Source organism: Garra rufa, chromosome 1, assembly GCF_049309525.1.
Source record: "Garra rufa chromosome 1, GarRuf1.0, whole genome shotgun sequence".
NCBI lineage: Eukaryota > Metazoa > Chordata > Actinopteri > Cypriniformes > Cyprinidae > Garra > Garra rufa.
In genome coordinates, this window is record NC_133361.1 from 95,885,693 (window position 1) to 95,906,394 (window position 20,702).

Below are 20,702 nucleotides of genomic sequence, written 5' to 3' on the forward strand. Positions count from 1 at the left end.
GTACAGACACCCAGCAAACTCTCTGGTACTCAAATGAGACAACTTGTATGTGGAACCAAACGCTACCTTGTCAATGAACCTTTTCACACGTGAGTTTAAAATATTCTATCTAACCCCAAAGATTGAGTCTTTTTTAGGGCGACCGTTATTTTAGAATGTTTAGCATTACTGTTTCCATGGTGACGCGTCATGTGACACACCGCAGCCACAATAGCACTGTAAGACACATGGATCGCTTTTTTTTTTCGTTTTCCCTTTTTTATCATTAATATTTACAAGCATGCTCGCTATATTATGAAATATCTGATATTCCGGTTTCGAAATATGTGCAAGTAAATGTATTTAAAAGTCCAAACACGCTGAATGTTCGTGCTGAATCTGAGCTGTGGGATTTACAACACGCAAATGCATCCTCTCCTCCCGAAAGACATTAAAGTAAGTCTCTGGTGAGCTGGGAGAAGAGGAGAGTGAACGTTATAGTTACCTACATAATCTTTATATGATATCAATAAAATATGTTGTCAGAATATATTTGTAGGATCATTATTGCCACTTCCATAGACATCAGTGTATATTTTACAAACTACAAATGCATGGTTTTCCTAGTGCTTATGTGTATTTAAATGTCGGAAACCTAAAATAAGCATTATATGGTTGAAAACACTTAATGGTTGTGATAATATGACAAGCACTCAGCGCGTCCGATCTGGCTCAGAGCCAGCCAAAGCCTCAAAACATATTTGAATTCAGCAGCTGATCACGTGATGCGGCAAACATTCGAATCACACCGGTGTGATCGTACGCTTCAGGGTCCAACCAAGACAAATCACACCGGTGTGATCGTACGTTCTAAAGGGTTAAAAGATATACAGGTGCATCTCAATAAATTAGAATGTCATGGAAATGTTGATTTGTAAGGAATAATTGACGACGAAGCGGAGTGGCCGTTACACCTCAGGTGTGCATTATTTTCGTAGAATTCTATGTCCCGAAGTCAATTATTCCGCTTATACTACAGTTACCACACCTCAAGACATCGATCAAATGATATATTTCAAGACATTCGTCCCGTTTTTACCCTTAAATAGCTATTGTGAGTAGGATTAATTTCTTACACAGCTCATTCAACAGCTTCGTTGCTAGTTCCAAAACGTCATTTTAGACCTAGTAACGACGCTTGGGCTGTTAATAGCAAAATAATGCCGTTAATAATGAAATTTAGACAGACCGACAGACAAGCAGACAGACGGAAAGAGTGAGGGAGAGAAACTAAGTGTATGACTTTACCTCTCTCACGTCTGTGTCTCTCAAGGGTGACTGGCAGCATCGTCTCTACTAACAGATAAACTTTAAGTTCATTTTCTTCAAGACCACGCCGTTGTTATGTTACCTCGCGTGTGAGAGCTGTCATGTCGTTTTTAAGTTGTCAATCGTCAGAGCAGCGCTAACAACATTAGCGCGAATGCTAACGCGAGTGCAAACTGTAACGTTATGTGTGTGCATCTGTGAGGAGAGTGAGAGAGGGCGAGAGAAATAGTTTGTGCTTTCCGTACATAATAAAACGTAATATATTGTGGAAAAAAACATGGAAATAATCTGTCGTTTTTATCCGAATGTTTAATGTATTTATTAGTTTGTCCAGTGTCATTGTGGGTTTTAGTTATTTTGCTGTTTTGGGCTTTAAGGACCTTTGAAATAACTGAAATCGTGTGGCGAAGTGATATAGACATGCACTGCGGTCTAAAGCTGCCTGGAACTACGTTCGCCGTGCGTTTCCCTGAATATAATGCACACCTCTAGAACGTTCGTCAGCCAATCAGATTCAAGCATTCAACGGCCCTGTAGTATAAGTGTAGGTAATTTCCATAGCTTTATGCTTAGAATATTATTTTTGTTGAAATTAAACAAACGAGTAAATTACTATTAAAACAATTATATGGTTGTTAGTAGGGCTGGACCAGAATATTCAAAATGAATATTCGTTCGGTGGGTTGGCATTCGATTTTAAATTTTGATTCAATATTCGTTTTTTTTTTCATACACCTTGCATCCCCCGCAAAACGATTCTCATTTGCGCTTAAATATGAATGAAGAAGATCAGACTGCTGCGCCACTAACAGAGAAACAACAAAAAAAAAAAAAAAAAAAAAAAAAAAAGGGAGAGAGAGAGAGAAATTGAGTAATATTTGAGAGACACTATAAAGTACAGTCGGGCCCACTTAAATGGTTTAAGCAAAACTAGGGCTGTGACTGTCGTAATGACAACTGCGCCTCTGCTTTAAATGCACGCATAGGCTAAAGCTGACCGCAAAGCCCCAGCAAAAATAATTACCATGAATGTGTCGGGGAAAAAAAAGTAGGGAGATATTTGAATTATTTATTAAAAAACTAGTATTTGACACAAAGATGAAGTTGACGATCCTGATGCCATTTGCTCATTGACACGGCTTTAATACCTAAATGCATATGCATTAGGCCTATAGCTGTCACGGTTCATGCATCTGCCGTGTTCTCAGGTCTTGTAATCATGTGTCTGTCAGTGTTGTTTATTATGCCATGTGCTCTGTCTCGTAACCATGTGTCTGTCTGTGTTGTTCGTCATGCTCATTCAGTGCAGCTGCTAATCAGTCCGGCACCAGGTGTTCATCATTTCAGACTGCTATATATACTCACGCCATTCTCTTCTCCCCTGTCCGATAGTTTGTCTGGATGTCTCTTTGTCTTGGTTCGTGTCTTGTTGGATTGTGTATTCGTCGTTGGATCGTCACCGCACTTCACGGGAGTTTCACGACACGGTTTCACTCTGCCATCCAGTCCTTGTGTCATCAGCCGGGAGATCTCACCACCACTAAAGCACCGGTTCACCACGTCTGGATTATCTGTTCCACCCATCATTGCATCTTCTCAATAAACTATCATAACCTGCACTTGCTTCCCTTTGTTTATTACTACTCGTCACAGAACTATCGGACCAATCATGGAAGCAGCAGGAGGCACCCCAAACACGGCGGAGGAAGCACTGGTGAGTTGTATTTCCCGGCTGAACGCTCAGGAGAAGAGCGTGGGCGCTTTGGTGGCGCAAGTGTCTGACCTGACCCAGCGGATACATCAGGTGACACTATCCCCTGCGCCACCCACACCGCCCGCTCCTATCGCTCCAGCCGCCCATTTTGAACCAGCTGGAGCGGCACACCAACCGGAGCCCCGCCTTCCCCCACCCGAGCTGTACAGCGGTGAGCCGAGCTTCTGCCGAGCTTTCCTCACTAGGTGCTCCATGCATTTCGCACTGCAACCGCGCACGTTTCCTAGTGAGGAGAGCAAGGTGGCGTTCGCGCTCACCCTGTTAACGGGGAGGGCGGCCTTGTGGGGCACGGCGGTGTGGGAGAACCAGGATCCATGTTGTGCCTCGTTCTCGACACTGTCCGCTGAAATGAGGAGGGTGTTTGACCGCGCGGCCACCGGAAGAGAGGCCGCGCGGCAATTGACGGATCTCCGACAGGGGGGGAGATCCGTTTCTGATTACTCTATTGCTTTTCGCACCCTAGCGGCTGAGTGTCAGTGGAACGAGGCGGCGCAGGCGGATATGTTCCTGCATGGGCTGGCTGACCGCGTTCAACAGGAGATCTACGCCCTGGAACTACCCGCAGATCTCAACGGCATCATTGATCTGGCACTGCGGGTAGATTCTCGACTCTCCCGAGCCGAGCGGCGGTGGATGCCCGCTCGGCTTCCCCCTGGGGAGGGACTTCCATCTCGAGCCAGCGGCAATAACGCGGTCGCCCCCTTCAACGATCCCGAGCCCATGCAGGTGGGTCGGGCCAGACTTAGCTGGGAGGAGAAGGAGAGGCGGAGATCTCATGGCCTTTGCCTTTACTGCGGGGCGGCTGGCCACTACGCCTTTAGCTGCCCGGTAAAAGGGCCAGCCCGGCAGTAAGTATGAGGCTACTGTCGGGTGGGATCTCCGCTGCAAAGTCCTCATCCACCTCCACCTCAACGCTCCTCCCAGTTAGACTAGGATGGCAGCATCACGACCTGCACTGCACCGCACTGCTGGATTCGGGAGCTGAGGGTAATTTTATGGATTCTTCTTTCGCACTTCTACATCACATACCTGTCCGATCCCTCACCGAGACCATCGCCGTCCACGCACTCAATGGCCAGACCCTCCCTCCCATCACCTCCATCACGGAACCCATCACTCTCACGGTGTCTGGCAACCACCGTGAGAGCACCCCTTTTTACATCCTGGACTCCCCTCATGCACCCATTGTTTTAGGACACCCCTGGCTCACCAAACATAACCCCCGGATTGATTGGCAGCTCAAGTCTGTGTCTGAGTGGAGCATTAAGTGTTATGAGTCTTGTCTTGTGTCTGCTTGTTCATCTGTTTCTAGATCTGTGTTTCAGGAGAAGACGGCGGATCTGTGTAACGTGCCCGCGGAGTACCTCGACCTGAAGGAAGTGTTCAGTAAGTCTAGGGCTGCTTCTCTTCCTCCTCATCGTCCCTACGACTGTGCTATAGACTTACTGCCAGGTACGTCTCCGCCTAAGGGCAAACTTTATTCACTCTCAGTTCCTGAGAGAGAGGCTATGGAGAAATATATTTCTGATTCTCTAGCAGCGGGGTTCATACGACCTTCCTCTTCTCCAGCGGGGGCGGGATTCTTTTTTGTGGGGAAGAAGGACGGATCTCTGCGACCTTGCATTGATTACCGAGGGCTGAATAATATTACGGTAAAGAATACTTATCCTTTACCGCTAATATCTTCAGCCTTCGAGAGGTTGCAGGGAGCGTCCATCTTCACGAAATTGGATTTAAGAAACGCTTATCATTTGGTCCGCATCAGGGGGGGAGATGAATGGAAGACTGCCTTCAATACCCCCAGGGGGCACTTTGAATACTTGGTCATGCCCTTCGGCTTGTCCAACTCCCCAGGGGTCTTTCAGGCACTCGTCAATGACGTGCTGAGAGACATGGTCGATCAGTTTCTATATGTCTACCTGGACGACATATTGATTTTTTCTTCGTCTCCCCAGGAACATGTTCAGCACGTCAGACGAGTGCTCCAGCGGCTGCTAGAGAATGGGCTTTTTGTCAAGGCGGAGAAATGCGATTTTCATGCACAGTCTGTTCCTTTCCTAGGGTACATCGTGTCGGCCGAGGGTATGCGCATGGATCCCGAGAAGGTGAGGGCTGTGGTGGATTGGCCAAGTCCAGATTCCCGTAAGGCCCTACAGAGGTTTCTGGGTTTCGCCAATTTTTACCGACGTTTTATTCGTAATTACAGCCAACTAGCCGCACCTCTGACAGCCTTGACCTCCCCCCGAACGGCGTTCAGGTGGTCAAACGCTGCGGAAGCAGCGTTTGCTAAACTCAAAAGCCGCTTTGTTTCGGCACCTATTCTTATTACCCCTGAACCATCACGTCAGTTCGTGGTGGAGGTCGACGCATCAGAGGTGGGGGTAGGTGCGGTGCTTTCCCAGCGCTCATCCTCGGACGACAAGATGCATCCCTGCGCGTTTTATTCTCATCGTATGTCGCAAGCTGAGTCAAATTATGATATTGGTAACAGAGAGCTGTTGGCGGTCAAACTGGCATTGGAAGAATGGCGTCACTGGTTGGAAGGGTCAGGGGTACCTTTCATAGTTTGGACCGATCATAAGAATCTGGAATATATCAGAACAGCTAAAAGACTGAACTCTAGGCAGGCTAGGTGGGCACTTTTTTTCGGACGTTTTGACTTCACCATTTCGTACCGCCCGGGTTCCAAAAACGTTAAACCCGATTCTTTGTCACGTATTTTTGACCGTTCCGATCGCCCGTCCACTCCCGAGGGTATTTTTCCCGAGACACTTATTGTCTCTGCCCTCAATTGGGAGGTCGAATCGAAGGTTAAGACAGCCTTACTTGGGGTAACGCCTCCGGCCGGTTGCCCACCTAACCGTTTGTTTGTGCCAGAAGGTCTACGGTCCGAAGTTATCCAGTGGGGACATGGTTCCAATGTGGCGTGTCATCCAGGGGTAAGTCGAACCTTACATTTGGTAAAACAAAGATTTTGGTGGCCACTTATGGCTCGTGATGTTCGCAGTTTTGTTTTGGCTTGTTCCGTTTGTGCCATTGGTAAGACTTCTAACAGACCTCCTGATGGGCTCCTACAACCGCTGCCAATCCCTTCGAGACCCTGGTCCCACATCGCTCTAGATTTTGTTACCGCCCTCCCACCCTCCCAGGGTAACACGGTAGTTTTGACCGTGGTGGACCGATTCTCGAAGGCGGTTCATTTCATTCCCTTGCCCAAATTACCTTCAGCCAAGGAGACAGCGTTGGCAGTCGTGGACCACGTCTTCCGGTTACATGGCCTCCCGACAGACGTGGTCTCCGACAGAGGACCCCAGTTTGTGTCCAAATTTTGGCGAGAGTTTTGTAAATTACTGGGGGCCACTGTTAGTCTCTCTTCGGGGTTCCATCCTCAAAGCAATGGGCAAACTGAGAGAGCCAACCAAGACTTGGAGAGAGCGTTACGATGTATGGTCACTAGAAATCCTTCCTCCTGGAGCCAACAGCTGTCGATGGTGGAGTACGCCCACAATTCGTTACCAGTATCATCCACGGGCCTATCCCCATTTGAATGTAGTATAGGTTACCAGCCACCAATTTTTCCCAGTCTGGAATCCGAAGTCGCGGTCTCCTCCGCTCACGCCTTCGTCCAGAGGTGCCGTCGCACCTGGACTAGAGCCCGTGAGACTCTAGTCCGGGTGGGAGCGCGCACCAAGGCCAAAGCCGATCGCCACCGGTCTAAGCCTCCCGTATACGTCGTCGGTTCCAAAGTGTGGCTTTCTACTAAGGACATTCCTCTCCGATCCGTTTCGAATAAACTTGCTCCCAAATTTATTGGCCCGTTTTCTGTCACCAAGATCATTAGTCCGGTGGCAGTCCGCCTCAACCTCCCTCCAGTGTACAGGAGGATTCATCCCGTGTTCCATGTTTCCAAGATTAAACCCGTTTTTTTTGCACGCATTAATCCGCCAGTCCCGGTTCCCCCACCGCCGCGACTCGTAGATGGGGAACCTACCTATTCGGTCAATCGCATTCTGGACTCTAGGCGGAGGGGACGCGGATTTCAGTACTTGGTGGACTGGGAAGGTTACGGTCCGGAGGAGAGAAGTTGGGTACCTGCCAGGGACATACTGGATCACTCCCTTATTGATGATTTCAATCAACAGGTACAGGAGTCTGGGAACGTCAGGGGACGTTCCTAGGGGAGGGGGTACTGTCACGGTTCATGCATCTGCCGTGTTCTCAGGTCTTGTAATCATGTGTCTGTCAGTGTTGTTTATTATGCCATGTGCTCTGTCTCGTAACCATGTGTCTGTCTGTGTTGTTCGTCATGCTCATTCAGTGCAGCTGCTAATCAGTCCGGCACCAGGTGTTCATCATTTCAGACTGCTATATATACTCACGCCATTCTCTTCTCCCCTGTCCGATAGTTTGTCTGGATGTCTCTTTGTCTTGGTTCGTGTCTTGTTGGATTGTGTATTCGTCGTTGGATCGTCACCGCACTTCACGGGAGTTTCACGACACGGTTTCACTCTGCCATCCAGTCCTTGTGTCATCAGCCGGGAGATCTCACCACCACTAAAGCACCGGTTCACCACGTCTGGATTATCTGTTCCACCCATCATTGCATCTTCTCAATAAACTATCATAACCTGCACTTGCTTCCCTTTGTTTATTACTACTCGTCACAATAGCTATTGGAAGAGTTTTGTTTTCGATTTGAATTATTTAAATTATTTTTTTTACAGTTTCGGATGATATATTAGTCTTACCTTTATGAGCAAAAATGAAGTTTCACATAGCGCTGGCTGGCGCTTCCATGTTCTGCAAAGCGTGCTTATATCTATGGGTTTTAATTGAAATCGTGATGACTTGGTCGTTACTTTAAAAAACAAAAACTTAAATTTAACAAATAAAAAGTGTTCCAAATATATGTCTAAATTAACTTTATAACCTAAATAAACGAAAATAAATGTAATCCCTTTGCTATTAAAAACAGCAGCTGTGCAATGGGGAAGAGAAAGAGAAAACAGACCGGTTCCAGTCGGACTCGGGCCAGTAATTCTGATGAGCTGTCGGAGAAGGTCCGGGCGAGGTTTTAGTAATGTTTGCAACGAATGTTTCTTAAATAGCCGATTTAACATTCTTATTTAGGCTAGATTCATATTTAAATGTATTATTTATTTGATTTATTTTAGCGTTTTGTAGGCTGATTGTTCACTGACTGAAGTGCTCAAATAAACACGCACGTTTGTTAATAATGTTTGGGCCTCATTTATTTTGGGTTTCAACATAATATACATAGGCTGTGTATTTTATATAGGCTTATATACACAAATGTTATATATAATGTATATATATATATTTATAAATAATTTAGATATGAATAATTTATTTATATATAAACACCGCTGCATTTTTTTCGTTCTTCTTTTATTTAAATAGCCTACCCTTCACGGTGCCAGTAATTACTGTGCTAATTTCTGATTTGGGAGTGATTTGTTTGTTAAAATTTTTTAGGCTACCTTATTAAAAGTATTGCACTTAACAGACCTGTGTGTTTTGTATCATTAGCGCAGTGTCCGTTCATGAAGCATATAAGCTCTGCCTGCGTGAGGCGCGCTGCATCCAACTAGCAATGTTCTATTATAATTTATTAATTCTGAACGTGTGGCGTGTCCATATTGCACCAAAATGCAACACTGCACTCCCTTGGGTCCACAGCAAAAATCATTTGGATGAAATGTTTTCGACATAATAAAAATGCAAACAGAAAGACATACAGAGATTCCTGCCTTTATTAGAGAGAAGAATATGTTCAGCCCCTCCCACCGAAGCTTCGAATATTCGATGTTGATTACTACCGAAGCTTCGAAGCTCAAAAAATGGTATTCGGACCAGCCCTAGTATTTTCGAAAAACATTTACAACTTATATACTTTTTAATCTCAAACCCTCATCTTGCCGAGACAAGACAATAATTTGAGGTTAAAAAGTACAGAAATTGTAAACATTTTTAGAAAATAACCCATTTTTTTTCTAGCTAAGACCTTTTTTCCTTGGCTGTGATCAGCTAGAGCCCTTTGAAGATGCGTTTTTGAAGTTCAAACTCGGGGGCACCATAGACGTCCTTTAAATGGAGAGAAATCCTGAAATGTTTTACTTAAACTGTTTCCTTATGACTGAAGAAAAGACATGAACGTCTTGGATGACAAGGGGGTGAATACATTATATGTATTTTTTTTTACTGAAAGTGAACTACTCCTTTAAGATGACATTTTTACACAATCATTATTATTTTTGATTCTGTAATTTTTTAAAAAGTGTTTCTAGCCATCCAAGCATGCTTATATGCCTATGTAAAGGTGCATAACACAAACTCAAAATGTGAATAATAATTCTACTCCATAACGGATAGCATAGTGCTATTCAACTGGGCTTAACATGTATTTGTTTTTGTTTTTTGCCTTTGTCACATTGTGACAGTAAAAGTGGAGAGTCAAGATCTGAATGAAATGGAAGAGAAAGATATAAAACATCCTTATTTCATAACTGGAGAAAAACCTTTTAGTTTTTCACAGACTGAAAAAAATTCCTCTCAAAAAAGAGTTCAGAAGACTGGAACTGCAAGTCATTTCTTCTGCCAACATTGTGGAAAGAGTTTTAGTAAAAACGGAAACCTTAAAGTCCACAAGAAAATTCACACTGGAGAGAAACCGTACACCTGCCAACATTGTGAGAAGAGCTTCCTAAGAACAGAGGATTTTAAGAGTCACCTGAGAGTTCACACTGGAGAGAATCCGTTTGAATGTGGTCAGTGTGGAAAACGTTTCTCACATAAATCAACCGTTTCCAATCATATGAGGATTCACACTGGAGAGAAGCCTTTCATCTGCAAACTGTGTGGAAAAACCTGGAATCAAAAAGAAAAACTCAAGATTCACATGAGAGTTCACACTGGAGAGAAGCCTTTCACATGTGATCAGTGTGGAAAATGTTTCCCATACAGAGAAAGCCTTAATATCCACATGAGAATTCACACCGGAGAGAAACCTTACATCTGTCCTCAGTGTGGAAAGAGTTTCACGTTAAAGGAAACCTTAAGATTCACATTAGAAGTCACACGGGAGAGAACCCGTTCACATGCAATCAGTGTGGAAAGTGTTTCAGAAATAATTTAAGCCTTAATAATCACATGAGGATTCATTCAAGAGAGAACGGTTTTAAATGTCATCAATGTGAAAAGAGTTTCACAGACATGAATCACCTTAAGGAACTTGTTGAAATTCACATTGGAGAAACGCCTTTCATGTGTCATCACTGTGGAAAGAGTTTTACACAAAAAGCAAACCTTGAGAATCACATGAGAGTTCACACTGGAGAAAAACCTTTCACCTGCCCTCAGTGTGGAAAGAGATTCACGGTTAAAGGAAACCTAAAAGTTCACATGAGAATACACACAGGAGAGAGACCTTACAAGTGTCTTCAGTGTGAGGAGAGTTTCATATATCAAAATGACCTGAAAAACCATTTGCAAAATCATGTTTAGACAACAGAGTGATTCATTGGATTACCCTCTTCTCATTTCTTCACACATCTACAGCTATGGAATTATGTTAAAGGGATAGTTCACCCAGAAATGAAAATTTGATGTTTATCTGCTTAGCCCCAGGGCATCTAAGATGTAGGTGACTTTGTTTCTTCAGCAGAACACAAACGAAGATTTTTTGACTAAAACCGGTGCAGTCTGTCAGTCATATAATCGAAGTGGATGGGCACCAAACCTTTAAAAGTAAAACAACACATGCACAGACAAATCCAAATTAGACCCTGCAGCTCATGAAGATAAAATGTATTAAATGTAAGTCCAACATGTGAACATTGGGTCATTTATTTTGGTTGAGTCCACAGATTTGAAAGTTCTGTTGTGAATGGTTTTGTTTTTATTCAAGGGCATTTGAGACTGATTTTGCCCATGACCCCATTGTTGACCTATTAGGCTGGTCTTCATATTTGGAGACCCATGGTCCCAATCAGACTTAGGCAGTTCAGTGTGTGATGACAATAGCAAAAAAGACAACATATTCTGTGTGGGATGTGAGTTTATAATGTCTAATAAGGTAATAATGCAGCTGGCCATAACTGGATAAACACTAGTAGTGAAAATGTATTTTATATAACCCTTTCCTGTGATTTTTATTTATTTATTTTTACTTTTTTATGCATTTTAAATATGTTTTCTGTTTGCATGTGTACAAGTGTGTCTCAAAAAATTAGAATTTCATGGAAAAGTTCTTTATTTTTTGTAATTTAATTATTCAAAGGAAACTTTCTTATATTCTAGATTCATTGCAAACAAACTGAAATATTTCAAGAGGTTTTTTTTTTTTTAGTTTTAATTCAGATTGATACAACCTAAAAAAAATATACAAAAAATCAGTCCCTCAAAAAATGTGAATATTTTTTCCAAAGATCAAAAAGATATACAAAACAGAAATGTTCAAGATCTCTGAAGTAGATTTAATTATTCACTTAATAATTGGTTGGGGCTCCTTTTACACAAATTACAGCTTCAATGCGGCGTGACATGGAGGCAATAATCATGTGGCACTGCTGAGGCGTTTTTGAAGCCCAGGCATCAGAATAATACATCAAAAAATATCTAGCAACATTTCAGTTTGTGTGCAATGAATCTAGAATAAAAAAAGTTTGCTTTTTTGAATTAAATTGCAACAAATATAGAACTTTTTCATGATATTCTATTTTTTTTTTAGATGCACTAGTTGTGTATGTGCAATGTGATCTAATGAGAATTTGTATGTATTTTTTGTGAAACTGTGTGCATGTGTTGATTAACAACTTCAGGCTAACTTTGAAGAGCTACATGTGCAAAGCTATCTGAATACACCTCACACCTTGAAGACTACAGTGGAGAACTATATAACTTCAAAGAACATGACCCACATTTAATATCAAGCTAGCTCAGAAACTTTATTTCAAATTAAAGAAACTGATGAAAGGATAGTTCACCAAAAATGAAAACTGTCATCATTTACTTGACATTTTAAAATGATTTCCAGTGAAGCAAATTAATATGTTGTCCAATATATAATATACCTCAACAGTATATCACAGATGGGGAGTTGAGCTTGCAGTGGCCACGTCTGATGACAGCCTTCAGACAGGTAAAGATTACCTGAATGTTGAGGTGAAGCTCTTCAAGGGCCTTGTCATGCCAGAAAAAAAACATGAAATATGGGCTGCATTTCAGTACAAATCCAAGACAGGAACTTGGTGTCTTGCATCATAGTCATCCTTGGAATCTACGACTGTAAATAACAGCCTATTATTAAATGTTTTGCTGAATCATCATACAAGGGCATAGGTTTGTTTTGATAGTTGATCTTAGTAGATCTGATAGTAGATTTTCTTGCCATAAATTTAGTCTTAATATAACACTATTAGATACGAAATATCTAAATACAATGCACTACAAATGCAACGTTTTGCTTAATAGTCAAATCTGAATAAAATCACATTCATCATTTGAGAGGGTGCAACACAGTTCACAGTTGTGCTTGTTGTCTGGTTTTCATTTATCAGGCTGTGTCAAGTTCTCTTTCTCTCCACTTTTGTTTACCACCAGAATAGCTTCCAAGTTCATTGGCCCATCCTGAACCAGCCAACCTAAACCAATGCATTTTACATTTAAAATGTGTGGCTCACCAGAATCAAATAAGATTGATAGATGATGAAGTGCATGGTAAAAACTAAAATTTAATTCATAATATGTCATATTTAAAATATAGAAAGAATACAAAAAGTAACAAAGCCATTAAGGTTTGGAATAACACAAGAGAGATAAAAGAATTTGAACTTTTTGGGGGGACCATATTTTAAGATTTTATAGCAGATTAAAAAAAAAATTATGAAGCAAAAAGAATCAATTACAGTATTGGTCAAATGTCTGTTATGCTTATCAAATCTGCCTTTATGCGATAAAAATACAAAAATAAAGTGATTTTGTGAAATGTCATTATAACAATGTTTTTAATATAATTTTAAAAATAATTCATTTCTGTGATGCAAAGCTAAATAATCAGCATCATTATTTTTCTAGGTTTCAGTGTCATGCGATCCTTCAGAAATCTAATATGCTGATTTGATACTCTGAGCAGCCCTCCCCACGCCTAACATGCGGGTTGGCGCCGTGGCTTAGTTGGTCAAAGCGCCCCTTTAATGAACAGTAGATTCTGGGTTCAAATCCCAGCGGTCCCTTGGGCTGAGCTCTAGTCCAGCAAGAGTCCCTAAATTGTGCACAGACCTGCTTGCTCAGCGCACAGCTTGCCACTCGGCCAAGCTGGTCGTGCTCTCTGGCGCAATGGATAGCGTGTTGGGCTTCTAGACTGCCAGATGAGGCCATTCAAAAGTTGTGGGTTCGAGTCCCATCAGATTTGTGCTTTTTGGAATTTTGTTAAGCCCATACTAAGGCCATAATAAGAGTGTTGCCCTCAGACAGCAGAAACCATTTTGAGGCCTCCTGTTCTCAGTGTACATTGATTTAAAAAAAAATGTCAATCATATTTAAAAGGTAGCAAAACATGCCCAAGAACCAATTCAGTGAGGTATGGCAATCACTGTCTTGCATCAAGTGGAGGCAGCAGGATATTCAAAGTGTTGATTCATGCATCCTCTGAGCCGCCCTCCCCACCCCTTTACGGGGTGGCGCCGTGGCTTAGTTGGTTAAAGCGCCTGTCTATTAAACAGGAGATCCTGGATTCGAATCCCAGCGGAGCCTTGCAAACGACAGGTTGGATCGTTTTGCTCTCCCTTGGATGTCCCTTACAGTGCCTCTGCCTTTCAAACGACACCGCAATTGTGCAGAGACCCTAGGGCCTGTCCTTCCTGCAGAGAGAGCCTGCGCTCTCTTACCGTTGGACGGCCACAGACCCGAAAGGTCAGCCTTCACGCGGCTCTGCTTGCTACCCCTTATGGGCTCTGTGGCGCAATGGATAGCGCATTGGACTTCTAGACTGCCAGATGAGGCCATTCAAAGGTTGTGGGTTCGAGTCCCACCAGAGTTGTGGCTTTTGGCTTTCTAGTAACTCTCATACTGTGCAGTGTTGCCCTCAGGCAGTAGAAATTTGTAGACATTCTCTTTTAAGCGTACCAGCACCTGGCCCGCCTCTGGATGTTTTGATCCTCTGACTCACCCTCCCGTCAGCCTTGCATGCGGTTTGGCGCCGTGGCTTAGTGGGTTAAAGCGCATGTCTCGTAAACAGGACATCCTGGGTTCAAATCCCAGCGGTGCCTTGGGTGGCTTTGCAGTCCAGCAAGCGCATGCTTTTCCCAAAGCGACCCAGAAACAGGGATAGCTAGAGCAGCGAGTGGGAAATTTTGCAAATCGCCCAGACTCAGTTGTCGGCAAACGCCTTAAAGCTGTCCAGCGCATGGTCAGCCAACCCTTGGCCTCTTCTCTGGAAGCCTGGATCGTCTGAGTCGCCTTCCCGGAGGGCGAACGTGCTGCCAGGCTACTCTAGTAAACAGGAGATCCTGCGTTCGAATCCCAGCGATGCCTTTGGCTGCGCGCCACAATACAGCCGAGCTCGTGCTTTACCAAAAAACGGACGGCGAATGGGGACACAGAGAAGCTCGAGGTTAGCGGGAGGTTTCTCTTGCAACACTACCCTCTCACCTGCTTTTGAAGGATAGCATCCCAGGCTAACGGATCCAACCGAGGTGGCGCCGTGGCTTAGCTGGTCAAAGCACCTGTCTTGTAAACAGGAGATCCTGGGTTCGAATCCCAGTGGTGCCTTTCCACCGGTGGCTGTCTCTGGCCTCACTGTTGGATGGGAGACCCCAACTACACTGTATATTTTTGAACCGTGCCTCAATTGTGCAAAGACCTGTGGACCTGTCTTTCTGCCCACACAGCGTGCCACTCGCCTGTGCTGGATAGCGCAAATCTGTAAGAAAAGCCCTCAGTGGCCCAGCCTGGCATATTGACCGGCTCTGTGGCGCAATGGATAGTGCATTGGACTTCTGGAATTCCAGATGAGGCCATTCAAAGGTTGTGGTTTTGAGTCTCACCAGAGTCACGCTTTTTGCCATTTCGTTAAGCCCATACTGCACAGTGTTGCCCTCGCACAGCAGAAACCATTTTGAGGCCTCCTGTTCTCAGCGTACATTGATTAAAAAAAAAGTCAATCATATTTAAAAGGTAACAAAACATGCCCAAGAACCAATTCATTTTTGGTATGGCAATCACTGTCTTGCATCAAGTGGAGGCAGCTAGATGTTCGAAGTGTTGATTCATGCATCGTCTGAGCCGCCCTCCCCACGCCTAACAAGAGGAGTGGCGCCGTGGCTTAGTTGGTTAAAGCGCCTGTCTAGTAAATAGGAGATCCTGGGTTCAAATCCCAGCGGAGCCTTGCAAACGACAGGTTGGATCTTTTTGCTCTCCCTTGGACCTGAGGCCCTTACAGTGCCTCTGCCTTTCAAACGACACCGCAGTTGTGCAGAGACCCTAGGGCCTGTCCTTCCTGCAGAGAGAGCCTATGCTCTCTTACCGTTGGACGGCCACAGACCCGAAAGGTCAGCCTTCACGCGGCTCTGCTTGCTATCCCCTTATGGGCTCTGTGGCGCAATGGATAGCGCATTGGACTTCTAGACTGCCAGACGAGGCCATTCAAAGGTTGTGGGTTTGAGTCCCACCAGAGTCGTGGCTTTTGGCTTTCTAGTAACTCTCATACTGTGCAGTGTTGCCCTCAGGCAGTAGAAATTTGTAGACATTCTCTTTTAAGCGTACCAGCACCTGGCCCGCCTCTGGATGTTTTGATCCTCTGAGTCACCCTCCCGACAGCCTTGCATGCGGTTTGGCGCCGTGGCTTAGTTGGGTAAAGCGCCTGTCTCGTAAACAGGAGATCCTGGGTTCAATTCCCAGCGGTGCCTTGGGCGGCTTTGCAGTCCAGCAAGCGCAAGCTTTTCCGAAAGCGACCCGGAAACAGGGATAGCTAGGGCAGCGAGTGGGTAATTTTGCAAATCGCCCAGACTCAGTTGTCGGCAAACGCCTTAAAGCTGTCCAGCGCACGGTCAGCCAACCCTTGGCCTCTTCTCTGGAAGCCTGGATCGTCTGAGTCGCCCTCCCGGAGGGCGAACGTGCTGCCAGGCTACTCTAGTAAACAGGAGATCCTGCGTTCGAATCCCAGCGATGCCTTTGGCTGCGCACCACAATACAGCCGAGCTCGTGCTTTACCAAAAAACGGACGGCGAATGGGGACACAGAGAAGCTCGAGGTTAGCGGGAGGTTTCTCTTGCAACACTACCCTCTCACCTGCTTTTGAAGGATAGCATCCCAGGCTAACGGATCCAACCGAGGTGGCGCCGTGGCTTAGCTGGTCAAAGCGCCTGTCTTGTAAACAGGAGATCCTGGGTTCGAATCCCAGCGGTGCCTTTCCACCGGTGGCTGTCTCTGGCCTCACTGTTGGATGGGAGACCCCAACTACACTGTATATTTTTGAACCGTGCCTCAATTGTGCAAAGACCTGAGGACCTGTCTTTCTGCCCACAGAGCGTGCCACTCGGCTGAGCTGGCTAGGCACAAATCTGTAAGAAAAGCCCTCAGTGGCCCAGCCTGGCATATTGACCGGCTCTGTGGCGCAATGGATAGTGCATTGGACTTCTGGAATTCCAGATGAGGCCATTCAAAGGTTGTGGTTTTGAGTCTCACCAGAGTCACGCTTTTTGCCATTTTGTTAAGCCCATATTGCACAGTGTTGCCCTCGCACAGCAGAAACCATTTTGAGGCCTCCTGTTCTCAGCGTACATTGATAAAAAAAAAAAGTCGATCATATTTAAAAGGTAACAAAACATGCCCAAGAACCAATTCATTTTTGGTGTGGCAATCACTGTCTTGCATCAAGTGGAGGCAGCAGGATGTTCGAAGTGTTGATTCATGCATCCTCTGAGCCGCCCTCCCCACGCCTAACAAGAGGAGTGGCGCCGTGGCTTAGTTGGTTAAAGCGCCTGTCTAGCAAACAGGAGATCCTGGGTTCGAATCCCAGCGGAGCCTTGCAAACGACAGGTTCGATCTTTTTGCTCTCCCTTGGACCTGAGGCCCTTACAGTGCCTCTGCCTTTCAAATGACACCGCAATTGTGCAGAGACCCTAGGGCCTGTCCTTCCTGCAGAGAGAGCCTGCGCTCTCCTACCGTTGGACGGCCACAGACCCGAAAGGTCAGCCTTCACGCGGCTCTGCTTCCTACCCCCTTATGGGCTCTGTGGCACAATGGATAGCGCATTAGACTTCTAGACTGCCAGATGAGGCCATTCTAAGGTTGTGGGTTTGAGTCCCACCAGAGTTGTGGCTTTTGGCTTTCTAGTAACTCTCATACTGTGCAGTGTTGCCCTCAGGCAGTAGAAATTTGTAGACATTCTCTTTTAAGCGTACCAGCACCTGGCCCGCCTCTGGATGTTTTGATCCTCTGAGTCACCCTCCCGACAGCCTTGCATGCGGTTTGGCGCCGTGGCTTAGTGGGTTAAAGCGCCTTTCTCGTAAACAGGAGATCCTGGGTTCAATTCCCAGTGGTGCCTTGGGCGGCTTTGCAGTCCAGCAAGCGCAAGCTTTTCGGAAAGCGACCCGGAAACAGGGATAGCTAGGGCAGCGAGTGGGTAATTTTGCAAATCGCCCAGACTCAGTTGTCGGCAAACGCCTTAAAGCTGTCCAGCGCACGGTCAGCCAACCCTTGGCCTCTTCTCTGGAAGCCTGGATCGTCTGAGTCGCCCTCCCGGAGGGCGAACGTGCTGCCAGGCTAGTCTAGTAAACAGGAGATCCTGCGCTCGAATCCCAGCGATGCCTTTGGCTGCGCGCCACAATACAGCCGAGCTCGTGCTTTACCAAAAAACGGACGGCGAATGGGGACACAGAGAAGCTCGAGGTTAGCGGGCGGTTTCTCTTGCAACACTACCCTCTCACCTGCTTTTGAAGGATAGCATCCCAGGCTAACGGATCCAACCGAGGTGGCGCCGTGGCTTAGCTGGTCAAAGCGCCTGTCTTGTAAACAGGAGATCCTGGGTTGAATCCCAGCGGTGCCTTTCCACCGGTGGCTGTCTCTGGCCTCACTGTTGGATGGGAGACCCCAACTACACTGTATATTTTTGAACCGTGCCTCAATTGTGCAAAGACCTGAGGACCTGTCTTTCTGCCCACACAGCGTGCCACTCGGCTGAGCTGGCTAGGCACAAATCTGTAAGAAAAGCCCTCAGTGGCCAAGCCTGGCATATTGACCGGCTCTGTGGCACAATGGATAGTGCATTGGACTTCTGGAATTCCAGATGAGGCCATTCAAAGGTTGTGGTTTTGAGTCTCACCAGAGTCACGCTTTTTGCCATTTCGTTAAGCCCATACTGCACAGTGTTGCCCTCGCACAGCAGAAACCATTTTGAGGCCTCCTGTTCTCAGCGTACATTGATTAAAAAAAAGTCAATCATATTTAAAAGGTAACAAAACATGCCCAAGAACCAATTCATTTTTGGTATGGCAATCACTGTCTTGCATCAAGTGGAGGCAGCAGGATGTTCGAAGTGTTGATTCATGCATCCTCTGAGCCGCCCTCCCCACGCCTAACAAGAGGAGTGGCGCCGTGACTTAGTTGGTTAAAGCGCCTGTCTAGTAAACAGGAGATCCTGGGTTCGAATCCCAGCGGAGCCTTGCAAACCACAGGTTGGATCTTTTTGCTCTCCCTTGGACCTGAGGCCCTTACAGTGCCTCTGCCTTTCAAATGACACCGCAATTGTGCAGAGACCCTAGGGCCTGTCCTTCCTGCAGAGAGAGCCTGTGCTCTCTTACCGTTGGACGGCCACAGACCCGAAAGGTCAGCCTTCACGCGGCTCTGCTTGCTAACCCCTTATGGGCTCTGTGGCGCAATGGATAGTGCATTGGACTTCTGGAATTCCAAATGAGGCCATTCAAAGGTTGTGGTTTTGAGTCTCACCAGAGTCACGCTTTTTGCCATTTCGTTAAGCCCATACTGCACAGTGTTGCCCTCGCACAGCAGAAACCATTTTGAGGCCTCCTGTTCTCAGCGTACATTGATTAAAAAAAAAGTCAATCATATTTAAAAGGTAACAAAACATGCCAAAGAACCAATTCATTTTTGGTATGGCAATCACTGTCTTGCATCAAGTGGAGGCAGCAGGATGTTCGAAGTGTTGATTCATGCATCCTCTGAGCCGCCCTCACCACGCCTAACAAGAGGAGTGGCGCCGTGGCTTAGTTGGTTAAAGCGCCTGTCTAGTAAACAGGAGATCCTGGGTTCGAATCCCAGCGGAGCCTTGCAAACGACAGGTTGTATCTTTTTGCTCTCCCTTGGACCTGAGGCCCTTACAGTGCCTCTGCCTTTCAAATGACACCGCAATTGTGCAGAGACCCTAGGGCCTGTCCTTCCTGCAGAGAGAGCCTGTGCTCTCTTACCGTTGGACGGCCACAGACCCGAAAGGTCAGCCTTCACGCGGCTCTGATTCCTAACCCCTTATGGGCTCTGTGGCGCAATGGATAGTGCATTGGACTTCTGGAATTCCAAATGAGGCCATTCAAAGGTTGTGCTTTTGAGTCTCACCAGAGTCACGCTTTTTGCCATTTCGTTAAGCCCATACTGCACAGTGTTGCCCTCGCACAGCAGAAACCATTTTGAGGCCTCCTGTTCTCAGCGTACATTGATTAAAAAAAAAGTCAATCATATTTAAAAGGTAACAAAACATGCCCAAGAACCAATTCATTTTTGGTATGGCAATCACTGTCTTGCATCAAGTGGAGGCAGCAGGATGTTCGAAGTGTTGATTCATGCATCCTCTGAGCCGCCCTCCCCACGCCAAACAAGAGGAGTGGCGCCGTGGCTTAGTTTGTTAAAGTGCCTGTCTAGTAAACAGGAGGACGGCCACAGACCCGAAAGTTCAGCCTTCACGCGGCTCTGCTTGCTAACCCCTTATGGGCTCTGTGGTGCAATGGATAGCGCATTGGACTTCTAGACTGCCAGACGAGGCCATTCAAAGGTTGTGGGTTCGAGTCCCACCAGAGTCGTGGCTTTTGGCTTTCTAGTAACTCTCATACTGTGCAGTGTTGCCCTCAGGCAGTAGAAATTTGTACACATTCTCTTTTAAGCGTACCAGCACTAGGCCCGCCTCTGGATTTTTTGATCCTCTGAGTCACCCTCCCGACAGCCTTGCATGCGGTTTGGCGCCGTGGCTTAGTTGGTTAAAGCGCCTGTCTCGTAAACAGGATATCCTGGGTTCAAATCCCAGCGGTGCCTTGGGCGGCTTTGCAGTCCAGCAATCGCCAGCTTTTCCGAAAGCGACCCGGAAACAGGGATAGCTAGGGCAGCGAGTGGGTAATTTTGCAAATCGCCCAGACTCAGTTGTCGGCAAACCCCTTAAAGCTGTCCAGCGCACGGTCAGCCAACCCTTGGCCTCTTCTCTGGAAGCCTGGATCGTCTGAGTTGCCCTCCCGGAGGGCGAACGTGCTGCCAGGCTAGTCTAGTAAACAGGAGATCCTGCGTTCGAATCCCAGCGATGCCTTTGGTTGCGCGCCACAATACAGCCGAGCTCGTGCTTTACCAAAAAACGGACAGCGAATGGGGACACAGAGAAGCT

At 46.0% G+C, this 20,702-nt stretch overlaps 15 non-coding genes across 15 annotated transcripts; all 15 read left to right on the forward strand.

Annotated features, from left to right (window-relative positions):
• The first annotated feature begins 13,781 nt into the window (after positions 1 to 13,781).
• Positions 13,782 to 13,855, forward strand: trnan-auu (transfer RNA asparagine (anticodon AUU)). Its single transcript has one exon. It is a non-coding gene; the product is annotated as a tRNA-Asn (tRNA).
• A 196-nt stretch (positions 13,856 to 14,051) lies between these two features.
• Positions 14,052 to 14,141, forward strand: trnar-ucu (transfer RNA arginine (anticodon UCU)). The gene is given in 2 exon segments: positions 14,052 to 14,088; positions 14,106 to 14,141. It is a non-coding gene; the product is annotated as a tRNA-Arg (tRNA).
• A 155-nt stretch (positions 14,142 to 14,296) lies between these two features.
• On the forward strand, positions 14,297 to 14,370 carry trnat-cgu (transfer RNA threonine (anticodon CGU)). Its single transcript has one exon. It is a non-coding gene; the product is annotated as a tRNA-Thr (tRNA).
• A 428-nt stretch (positions 14,371 to 14,798) lies between these two features.
• Positions 14,799 to 14,872, forward strand: trnat-ugu (transfer RNA threonine (anticodon UGU)). The gene has a single exon. It is a non-coding gene; the product is annotated as a tRNA-Thr (tRNA).
• A 542-nt stretch (positions 14,873 to 15,414) lies between these two features.
• trnat-agu (transfer RNA threonine (anticodon AGU)) lies at positions 15,415 to 15,488 on the forward strand. Its single transcript has one exon. It is a non-coding gene; the product is annotated as a tRNA-Thr (tRNA).
• A 201-nt stretch (positions 15,489 to 15,689) lies between these two features.
• Positions 15,690 to 15,779, forward strand: trnar-ucu (transfer RNA arginine (anticodon UCU)). Its single transcript is given in 2 exon segments — positions 15,690 to 15,726; positions 15,744 to 15,779. It is a non-coding gene; the product is annotated as a tRNA-Arg (tRNA).
• Positions 15,780 to 15,934: 155 nt separating this feature from the next.
• On the forward strand, positions 15,935 to 16,008 carry trnat-cgu (transfer RNA threonine (anticodon CGU)). Its single transcript has one exon. It is a non-coding gene; the product is annotated as a tRNA-Thr (tRNA).
• Positions 16,009 to 16,436: 428 nt separating this feature from the next.
• trnat-ugu (transfer RNA threonine (anticodon UGU)) lies at positions 16,437 to 16,510 on the forward strand. Its single transcript has one exon. It is a non-coding gene; the product is annotated as a tRNA-Thr (tRNA).
• A 544-nt stretch (positions 16,511 to 17,054) lies between these two features.
• trnaa-agc (transfer RNA alanine (anticodon AGC)) lies at positions 17,055 to 17,128 on the forward strand. The gene has a single exon. It is a non-coding gene; the product is annotated as a tRNA-Ala (tRNA).
• A 446-nt stretch (positions 17,129 to 17,574) lies between these two features.
• On the forward strand, positions 17,575 to 17,648 carry trnat-cgu (transfer RNA threonine (anticodon CGU)). The gene has a single exon. It is a non-coding gene; the product is annotated as a tRNA-Thr (tRNA).
• A 428-nt stretch (positions 17,649 to 18,076) lies between these two features.
• On the forward strand, positions 18,077 to 18,149 carry trnat-ugu (transfer RNA threonine (anticodon UGU)). The gene has a single exon. It is a non-coding gene; the product is annotated as a tRNA-Thr (tRNA).
• Positions 18,150 to 18,691: 542 nt separating this feature from the next.
• On the forward strand, positions 18,692 to 18,765 carry trnat-agu (transfer RNA threonine (anticodon AGU)). Its single transcript has one exon. It is a non-coding gene; the product is annotated as a tRNA-Thr (tRNA).
• A 550-nt stretch (positions 18,766 to 19,315) lies between these two features.
• On the forward strand, positions 19,316 to 19,389 carry trnat-agu (transfer RNA threonine (anticodon AGU)). Its single transcript has one exon. It is a non-coding gene; the product is annotated as a tRNA-Thr (tRNA).
• A 654-nt stretch (positions 19,390 to 20,043) lies between these two features.
• Positions 20,044 to 20,133, forward strand: trnar-ucu (transfer RNA arginine (anticodon UCU)). The gene is given in 2 exon segments: positions 20,044 to 20,080; positions 20,098 to 20,133. It is a non-coding gene; the product is annotated as a tRNA-Arg (tRNA).
• Positions 20,134 to 20,288: 155 nt separating this feature from the next.
• On the forward strand, positions 20,289 to 20,362 carry trnat-cgu (transfer RNA threonine (anticodon CGU)). The gene has a single exon. It is a non-coding gene; the product is annotated as a tRNA-Thr (tRNA).
• Positions 20,363 to 20,702: the final 340 nt, after the last annotated feature.